This window comes from Idiotropiscis lumnitzeri, unplaced genomic scaffold (genome assembly GCF_059441095.1).
Source record: "Idiotropiscis lumnitzeri isolate Australia: NSW breed Sydney's pygmy pipehorse unplaced genomic scaffold, RoL_Ilum_1.0 HiC_scaffold_39, whole genome shotgun sequence".
Taxonomy (NCBI): Eukaryota; Metazoa; Chordata; class Actinopteri; order Syngnathiformes; family Syngnathidae; genus Idiotropiscis; species Idiotropiscis lumnitzeri.
The window spans coordinates 1,286,913-1,295,230 of record NW_028283577.1 but is presented as its reverse complement, the minus strand read 5'-3'; the positions used below and the strand labels follow the sequence as shown (position 1 = coordinate 1,295,230).

Genomic DNA, 8,318 nt, shown 5'->3' with positions numbered 1-8,318 from the left:
AATGGAAGAAGGACGTTTTGAAACGTGCAGAGGAAGGATGCAATAAACAAATATCACCTGCTGATAGTAGATCTGCATCAACTAACTACACCCATAGAAGTAGAAGTAAAGAATCTAACAGACAGAAGCTCACTTCTGTCAACGTCTTCAATTAAATTAAAGGCTCAAATGGAACGAGCATGTTTAAAGGCAAAGGCTGCTGATTTACAACAAAGGTTGGCACTTGAGCAAGAAGAAGCTGCAATTAAAGCAAAGAAGGAAATGCATGCAATGCAAACGGCACTCCCTGAGTCTGATGCTAAATTGGATGTCTTGAGAAGATATGAAAATACCCAGGAGGATGGTATCCACATTCCTGATGAGTGTGTTACAATTTAAACAAGGAAAAACATTCAATTACCATCACAGCCTATCAGAGCAACAAGCAGTGTTGACCTGAAATGCTCCCACTTCGACTATTCCAATGGCTAGATTTCCACATCAGACAGAAAGTAGAGAACAACAGGGACATGTGCTTGATGGCCTTTGCCACGCAATCTCACAGCAAGCCAGTGTCGCAGAATACTTAGCAAAGAGTCAAAAAGCATCGCTTCTTCCCGAACTTTCCATTCCTACGTTTTACAGGCGACCCTCTGCATTATAAAACCTGTATAGGTGCCATTGAACATGGGATTGAAGGCCGTACAAGTGATAACCGTGATCATCTTCAATTTTAGCTGCAGTATACTAGTGAACAACCACATGAGTTGGTGAAGAGCTGCATCCATATGGAACCTCTGACAGGATATACCAAAGCAAAACAAATCTTGAAGGAGTTTTATGGTGATGACTTCATGATAGCAGAAGCATATTTAAAGGAAGCCATGGATTGGCCAACAATCAAGTCTGAAGATGGTGTTGCACTTCAGTCTTTCACATTATTCCTTATGGGCTGTTCGAACATAATGGCAGATGTTAATTACATGGAGGACTTGGACAACATGGCTAATATAAAGGCATTGGCAAACAAACTTCCATACAGACTTATAGAATCTTGGAGAAAATTTGCCTGCAATCTCCAAGAAAGAACAAATAGAAGAGTGAAGTTTAAGGATTTTGTTGACAAGCACGAAAGATTTCTATAAAACAGAAAACAAAATCACAACACACAGAAACAACAAAATCAAAGAAAGTCTTCACAACAGTCATTGTGCCCGCCAAGATGGAAAACAACAAAACCACCATGCCAAAGGCAGAACCTGTTTCAGTGGATGCTATTGCCAAACCATGTGCTAATTGTAATGGAGAGCAACACAGTCTCACAATTGGTAAGGAATTTAGGAGAAAGCATCACAAGGATAAGATTGACTTCTTGAGGAGCAAGGGTCTGTGTTTTGCATGTTTGATGCACGGTCGCATTAGCAGTTGCTGGAAACAAAAGCTTCAATGTCAAGAATGCTCTAGACTGCATCCTACAGCACTACACATTGTCCATAAACTTCTGCAAAGAAACAGCCTAAGACGATTGTGAATAGCAGTACCTATTAAGCGCCCTCGTACAAACAACAGAAACCTGGGGTGTCACTGGGGCCTGTAAATAGGACTGCATCCTTTCAATAATTCCGGTATGGGTCAAGGCACAAAAAGGAACCAAGACAGTGGCGACTTACTGTCCGGTTTAAAAATGCCCTGACGCCTTTTTTAGACTGAAATAACTTACTAAAGTTTTCGTTTTGTGCCATTCAGAATGGGAGAGGGAGCCAGGAGGTGAAACAGCCGTCTTGCCAGTTCAATCCCGCACACCCTCTGACTCTCACCCTCCGTTCTGCCTTTTTATTGAAACTAACTCATCAATAACTAATCACCAGAAGACAGAAAAGCATCAACAACTAATCACCAAGAGACAGAAAACATCAATAACTCACGGTATAAAGGTCAGTTTAACTAAAGCATCAATAACTAATCACCAGGGACTCCAGCAGGCAGAAAATCATAACCCAAGGTCAGTTTAACTAAACACATCTTCAGGATACGGTGTCTGTGTGTGTGTGTGTTAAAATAACAAGTAAGTGTCTCTGTGTGTGTTCAACATTAATGAGTGTATAAAAACATGATTATGAATACACAAACTGATTACCTATCCTCAGCCCATCTTACATTTCCCCCCTGTTGTGGATTTAAAAATCATGTCCTTACGGCTTTAAGACAGATCATCATAATGAAATCATACAACAGTGTGATCATCAGTGGAGGAGCGAAAACCTCACATTAGGGAAAAATTCCCCTCCTCCCTTCCGGCGTAGAATGAGATCCTCATAATTTGATGACCATCAGGGAATAAAACTTGTCCCTGGGGTGACTTGGTGGAGGCCCTTGCCTCGTTGTAGGAGAGATAAGATAAGATAAGATAAGATAAGATGTCCTTTATTAGTCCCACAATGGGGAAATTTGAGGTGTTACAGCAGCAAAGATATAGATCACACAGAGTCGGCGGCGTAATGTAGCCGTTAATGTATAACATTAGCAGCAGACATTCAGAAAAAGCATGCAAATATACACAGTATAAACGTATCTAAGTGTAAGGAAACACTCCTAATGTTTGTCCATTATACGGAGGGGGAAACGCTGTAATGATAAAAACTACTGAATGATTGAAAATACTGCAATCATAAAAATATTCCAATGATAAAAGTACTGTAATGGTAAGAGTACTGAAATGATAGAAAAGTACTGCATGATAGAAAATACTGCAATGGTAAAAGTACTGTAATAGTAAAAGTACTGCAACGATAGAAAAATACTGCAATGATGAAAGTACTGCAATGGTAAAAGTACTGCAATGGTAAAAGTACTGTAATAGTAAAAGTACCGCAATGATAGAAAAATACTGCAATGATAAAAGTACTGCAATGATAAAAGTACTGTAATAGTGAACATCCTGCAGTGGTAGAAATACTACAGTGATAGAAGTATTGTAATAAGAATACTGTAATGGTAAACAAAATACATCATTGGTCAATATTTAAGTACACCCTTGGCTGAAAGTACAGTAGTAGTTAATATTGCATCCTAGGACTGCACAATTGCACTAATGCCCTCCCGTTTGTAGGCCTGACCCAATGTTCTTGTTAAAAAGTCTGACAGCAGTTGGCAGGAAGGAGCGGCGAAATCTCTCTTTGGTACAGCGAGGGTGTAAAAGTCTGTCACTGAAGGAGCTGTAAAGTGTTCTCAGAGTGTCATTGAATGGGTGGGCTGGTTTGTCCAGCATTGATGACAGTTTTGCCGTCATCCTTCTGCCCCCCACTGAGTCCACAGAGTCCAGGGAGCAGCCCAGGACAGAGCTGGCCCTCCTCACCAGTTTGTCCAGTCTCTTTTTGTCTCGGCCCGAGATGCCTCCTGCCCAGGAGACCACTCCATAGAAGATGACTGATGAAACCACCGAGTCATAGAAGTTCCTGAGGAGTGTTCCCCGAACGCCAAAGGACCTCAGCCGCCTGAGTAGGAAGAGTCTGCTCTGACCCTTCCTATAGAGAGCGTCTGTGTTGTCGCTCCAGTCCAGTTTATTGTTCAGATGAACACCCAGGTACTTGTAAGTTGAGACCCTCTCAACGTCTGTTCCCTGGATATTCACTGGTGCAGGTGGAGAGTGCCGACGCTTGCGGAAATCCACCACCAGCTCTTTGGATTTCCCAGCGTTGATTTGGAGGCGGTTCTGCTGACACCAGTCCACGAACCCCTGCGTAACCCCTCTGTACTCCCGATCGTCATCGTCAGTGATGAGGCCGACAATCGCAGAGTCATCAGAGAACTTCTGCAGGTGACAGGTTGTGGAATTGTATTTGTAGTCCGAGGTGTAGAGGGTGAACAGGAAGGGAGCCAGCACAGTTCCCTGCGGCGCTCCCGTGCTGCAGAGGAGCACGTCAGACACACAGTCCTGTGTTCTCACGTACTGTGGCCGGTTTGTGAGGTAGTTGTGAATCCATGTGATGAGGTGGTGGGCCACTCCCGCCTGCTCCAGCTTGTCTCCCAATAAGGCGGGCTGGATGGTGTTGAAAGCACTTGAGAAATCAAAGAACATGATCCTCACCGTGCCCCCCGCCTTCTCCAGGTGGAAGAGTGAAGTGTGGAGCAGGTAGATGATGGCATCATCCACATTGATGCCAGGCTGGTATGCAAATTGGAGTGGGTCCATTGAGGAGCTGACCAGGGGGCGCAGATGGACGAGGACCAGTCTCTCCAGGGTCTTCATCAGATGAGACGTCAGCGCCACTGGTCTGAAGTTGTTGAGCTCCTTCGGATGGGGTGTCTTTGGAACCGGAACCAGGCAGGATGTTTTCCACAGCTGGGGGACTCTGCCCAGCTTCAAGCTCAGGTTGAACATGTGCTGGACGATTCCACACAGCTGGTCTGCGCAGGATTTGAGGAGCTGGGAGCTGGTCCCATCTGGGCCTGCCGCCTTCCTCGCCTTCATCTTCCTCAGCTGGTTCTTCACCTGAGATGTTGTGAGGAACAAGGCTGAGCAGGAGGAAGTGGTGGTTGTCTGATGAGGCTGGGAACTGGAGCCTGTGGAGAGAGAGAGGGGCGAGAGAGGGGGAGAGAGGGTCTTGTTCGCAGTGGCAGGAGGGGTGGGTGGGGGCTGCATCAGGGAAGCCTGAGCGGGGTCAGACATTTGATCAAACCTATTGAAAAATAGGTTCAACTCATTTGCCCACTGAAGCCCCCCCCCCTTCTGGGTCTTACCTGCTTGTCCGTGGCCTGAGATGGTCTTCAGGCCCCTCCAGACATCCCTGGCATTGTTCCGCTGCAGTTGTTCTTCCATCCGCATCCTGTAGGACAGCCGTCCTTACCTCCCGGATCTTCGTGTATGGTGTGTGTGTGTGTGCACGTGTGAGGACAGGGGCAAGAAGTCCATGTGTTTTTACGTTTCAGTGTCCAGTTTGAGTTCGTCATTCTCAACATTAATCAGGTTGTAATGGTACATTTGGGCAACAAACCTACGATTAACCATCGTCTTTGTCATAAAAATAATGCAACATGAACAGACTACACATAACAAAATGAAAACTATAATTATCCCTATATATTGTTTTTTAAATTCTTCATAGTGGTCATAACATCAATAATTGTTTCATTTTTATTAAAAATTTAAATGCAGTAATGTACTCCAATCAAGGCTGATATTCCTTTATGTACGTCATTAATTTCCAAACAATATCTAATCTTTTTGTTCTGTGGCTTCAACATATTTATCATCTCATCAATATTAGCACCACAGAGTACTGAGTTTCGAGATCCTCACAATAGTCGTTCTCAAAATGATATTTTATTTTTATCAATTTAGCTTTGTTAAGGTAAGATATTTTATTGACAATCTAACATTAATATGCAAAGAACATGTACATTAGTACGAAATGTAAAAGAAAATTGTGGTGGGGGGGTGCGAATTGTTTTCTTCTTGGTAGGGGGGGCATGACAGGAAATAATTGAGAACCACTGGTCTAGTCACACACCAGCTCGGGTTCATTCCCTACCAGAGAAATGACATTCCATGTCCCCAGAGCTAGGCGCTTTATGTTGCCGGGGATTGGACTGCCTTTGACTGCCTCCTAGCTCAAAGGAAACCCAAATTCTTTGGTCCCGCCCACTGGTAGTGAGCCGAAGCCCTTGTATTAAATAATAAATAAATACATAAAATAAAAAAATTAATAAATTTAAAAAACGGACCGATCCACTGCTTGGGTTAGTTTGACCCACCTTGAGATCCGTTCCCACTCAGTGACAGTGTCTACAAGCCACTGCCACCAGGCCAGTGAACCCAACGTCCAGGCAGTGACAAAAAACGTGATCAAATTACATTGCTCATCATAAGGTGTTTGTGAGACGCTCTTTGTATGTTTCCTCAATTAAGACCTGTTTTCCATTGGTGTATTTGAAAAAAGTGGTGAACCTGTTAAATTCACTACAAAACGTTAAGAAGATGAAAGTAATGTTTGAAGGAATATTATTTTTCTATCGACGTGCCGGCGGGCGGGCACAGATAGAGAGTGATAAAGCAGCACCACCCGCGCGGGGCGTGCTGACGAAAAGGCAAGCGCTCCTCCTCTCATCGCGTCCTTATTAAGACAGAAAAAAGACGCTGTTGAATTTGACCTATTCGCAGTTCGAGCAGGTGCTTAACGCTGGAGAATATCACCACTTCGAAGTTCGAACTGCTGTTGAAACGGAGAGGTAAGTGTTTTTCGTTGGGTTTTTTTCAAAACATGCGTCGAGTGCATTTGTTCATAGTTAGAGATAGTTGTGTGGAAAACACTATACAAAGTAGCACCATGGATGTGGGCCTACAACACTGGCCTAGCAAACATGTGCTCCTACATCGACATAATTGACGAGCTCCAGTTAAGCATTGAATAATTATAAAACGTCATGGTGCTTTTACTCATTTAAAGAACTAAACCGACGCGTATTGTCATCCGGTGGTCAGGTTTGCATTGAATGTGAGCACGAGGGACGCTAGCTTGTTGCATTAGCTTTGCGGAGCTAACAGCTTGCACTTTTGTTATAGAACCACAGAATGCAAGTACCATGATAATTTCTGTCATTAATTTTTGTGTAAGACACGATGTTCACTGGTTAATTACATGATTCTTAAAGCAAAGGTTACTGTGAATGCAATTTTGGTAAGATTTTTGTAGTCACACTGCATAAATCTGTCTGTGTCTGTTGTTTAAACTTCAATATAAACTATTATGGTTGAAATCGTTAATTGGGATGGAGGAATTGATATTTTTTTAATTTATAATTTATTTTTCTTACACTGATATTGTTAAAACTCCATTTAGCCCATAGTATTAATAATTCTCAACACAATACTGTCTTTTTTCTTTATAGAATAAACAATGCCTTCCCTGAGATGCAGGAAGTCCCCAAAGCAGGATACTATTGAACATGCAGTCAAGGGTCTGGACAAGACTGCAGAGTTAGAAGCGAAGTATATAAACTAATTTAAAGGTATGATGTTAACGCTTTTGCTAAGATATATTATTGTTTTCTGATAACCAAGCTGACATCGTTTTTTAAGTGGTTATTTTACATTAAGAGTGTCTTGACCTTTTCTTTTGCCACTTTTGTCAGTTTCAAGTTATTTCAGTGAGTGTGAAACCTGATGGTAGGAGTTCTATCTAAATTAAGGCTGTACTTGATGACGCCCTCCGGCATTTTTATACCACAATAGACCGGTGAACAAGTCCGATATTGATAGTCTAGTGTAAAGCACGTAATACGTCACAGAGATCACGTGACGCGATCCAATATGACTGTGTACAGTGTATGTCATTGTTTTGAAACTAAATAATCTTAAAGTTTTTTTTTTTACGTAACCAGGTGCAATTGACATTTGTACTTTCAGTCCTAATACATACTGGCTAATGCAATGCTGGAAAATGAATTTTGGCTGGTCTGTTCCTTTAAAATCATAAAGAAGGGCTCTGCTCTATCCCTCACAAGAAGCAATGTTTCAAACCACCCTACATTAGTATAGTGGCCCAAATGAATATGATGACTCCTTATTTGTGTGCTTAAAAATATGACGAAGCTAACTTGATTTCCCTGTTAACTAGGTCGAGGAGTATTTACCAAGGCCCCTTTCAGGAAAGACGACTTTATTCTTTATTATGGAGTACAGAGGAAAATTGATAGATTCTGATGAATCTCAACGCAGGAAGATGGATGGAAGAGGCACTGTCTTTTTGTTTGACTTCCGCCGGCAAGAAAAAACTTGGAGGTGAGGCAAAGATTGAGATGTTATCTTATTTTTGTTTTTATTTAAAAAAATAAACACATACTCATCCCATAAGTGTTAGGGGAAAAATCATTCTCTAAGCAAAAATGTATAATTACTTTTATTCATGCGTTGAATCTGTACAAATGAAAATATAGATCATGAAGTCTCAAAGACAAGCTGTTAATAGGGTCTGATTCCAATAGAAATTTCTTGTATGATTTGATTTAGATTTAAAAATTGTGGATTTCCTATTTTTATGTTTTGTGTACACAAGATTGTCTCAAAGATTAATTTCTGACATTGATTGAATAATTGTTTTTTTTTTTTTTAATCTATTTTAAGTGTTGATGCAGCTCAAGAAGATGGCAGTCTGGGAAGACTGGTTAATGATGACCACATGCACCCCAACTGTAAAATGAAGAAGATGACAACAGAGGACAGACCACACCTCTGTCTGTTTGCGCTCCGAGACATTGATGTTGGCGAAGAAATAACTTAAGACTATGGACCAGCTGGCCTTGGAGAACACAGGTTTGTAAGATGCATCTTTAAGTACAAT

General features: G+C 41.8%; 1 long non-coding RNA gene across 1 annotated transcript; it reads left to right on the top strand.

The window, feature by feature from the left end:
- The first annotated feature begins 6,110 nt into the window (after positions 1–6,110).
- LOC148315789 (uncharacterized) lies at positions 6,111–7,729 on the top strand. The gene is made up of 3 exons (XR_015840573.1): positions 6,111–6,207; positions 6,868–6,987; positions 7,596–7,729. It is a non-coding gene; the product is annotated as an uncharacterized LOC148315789 (long non-coding RNA).
- The last annotated feature ends 589 nt before the right edge of the window (positions 7,730–8,318 follow it).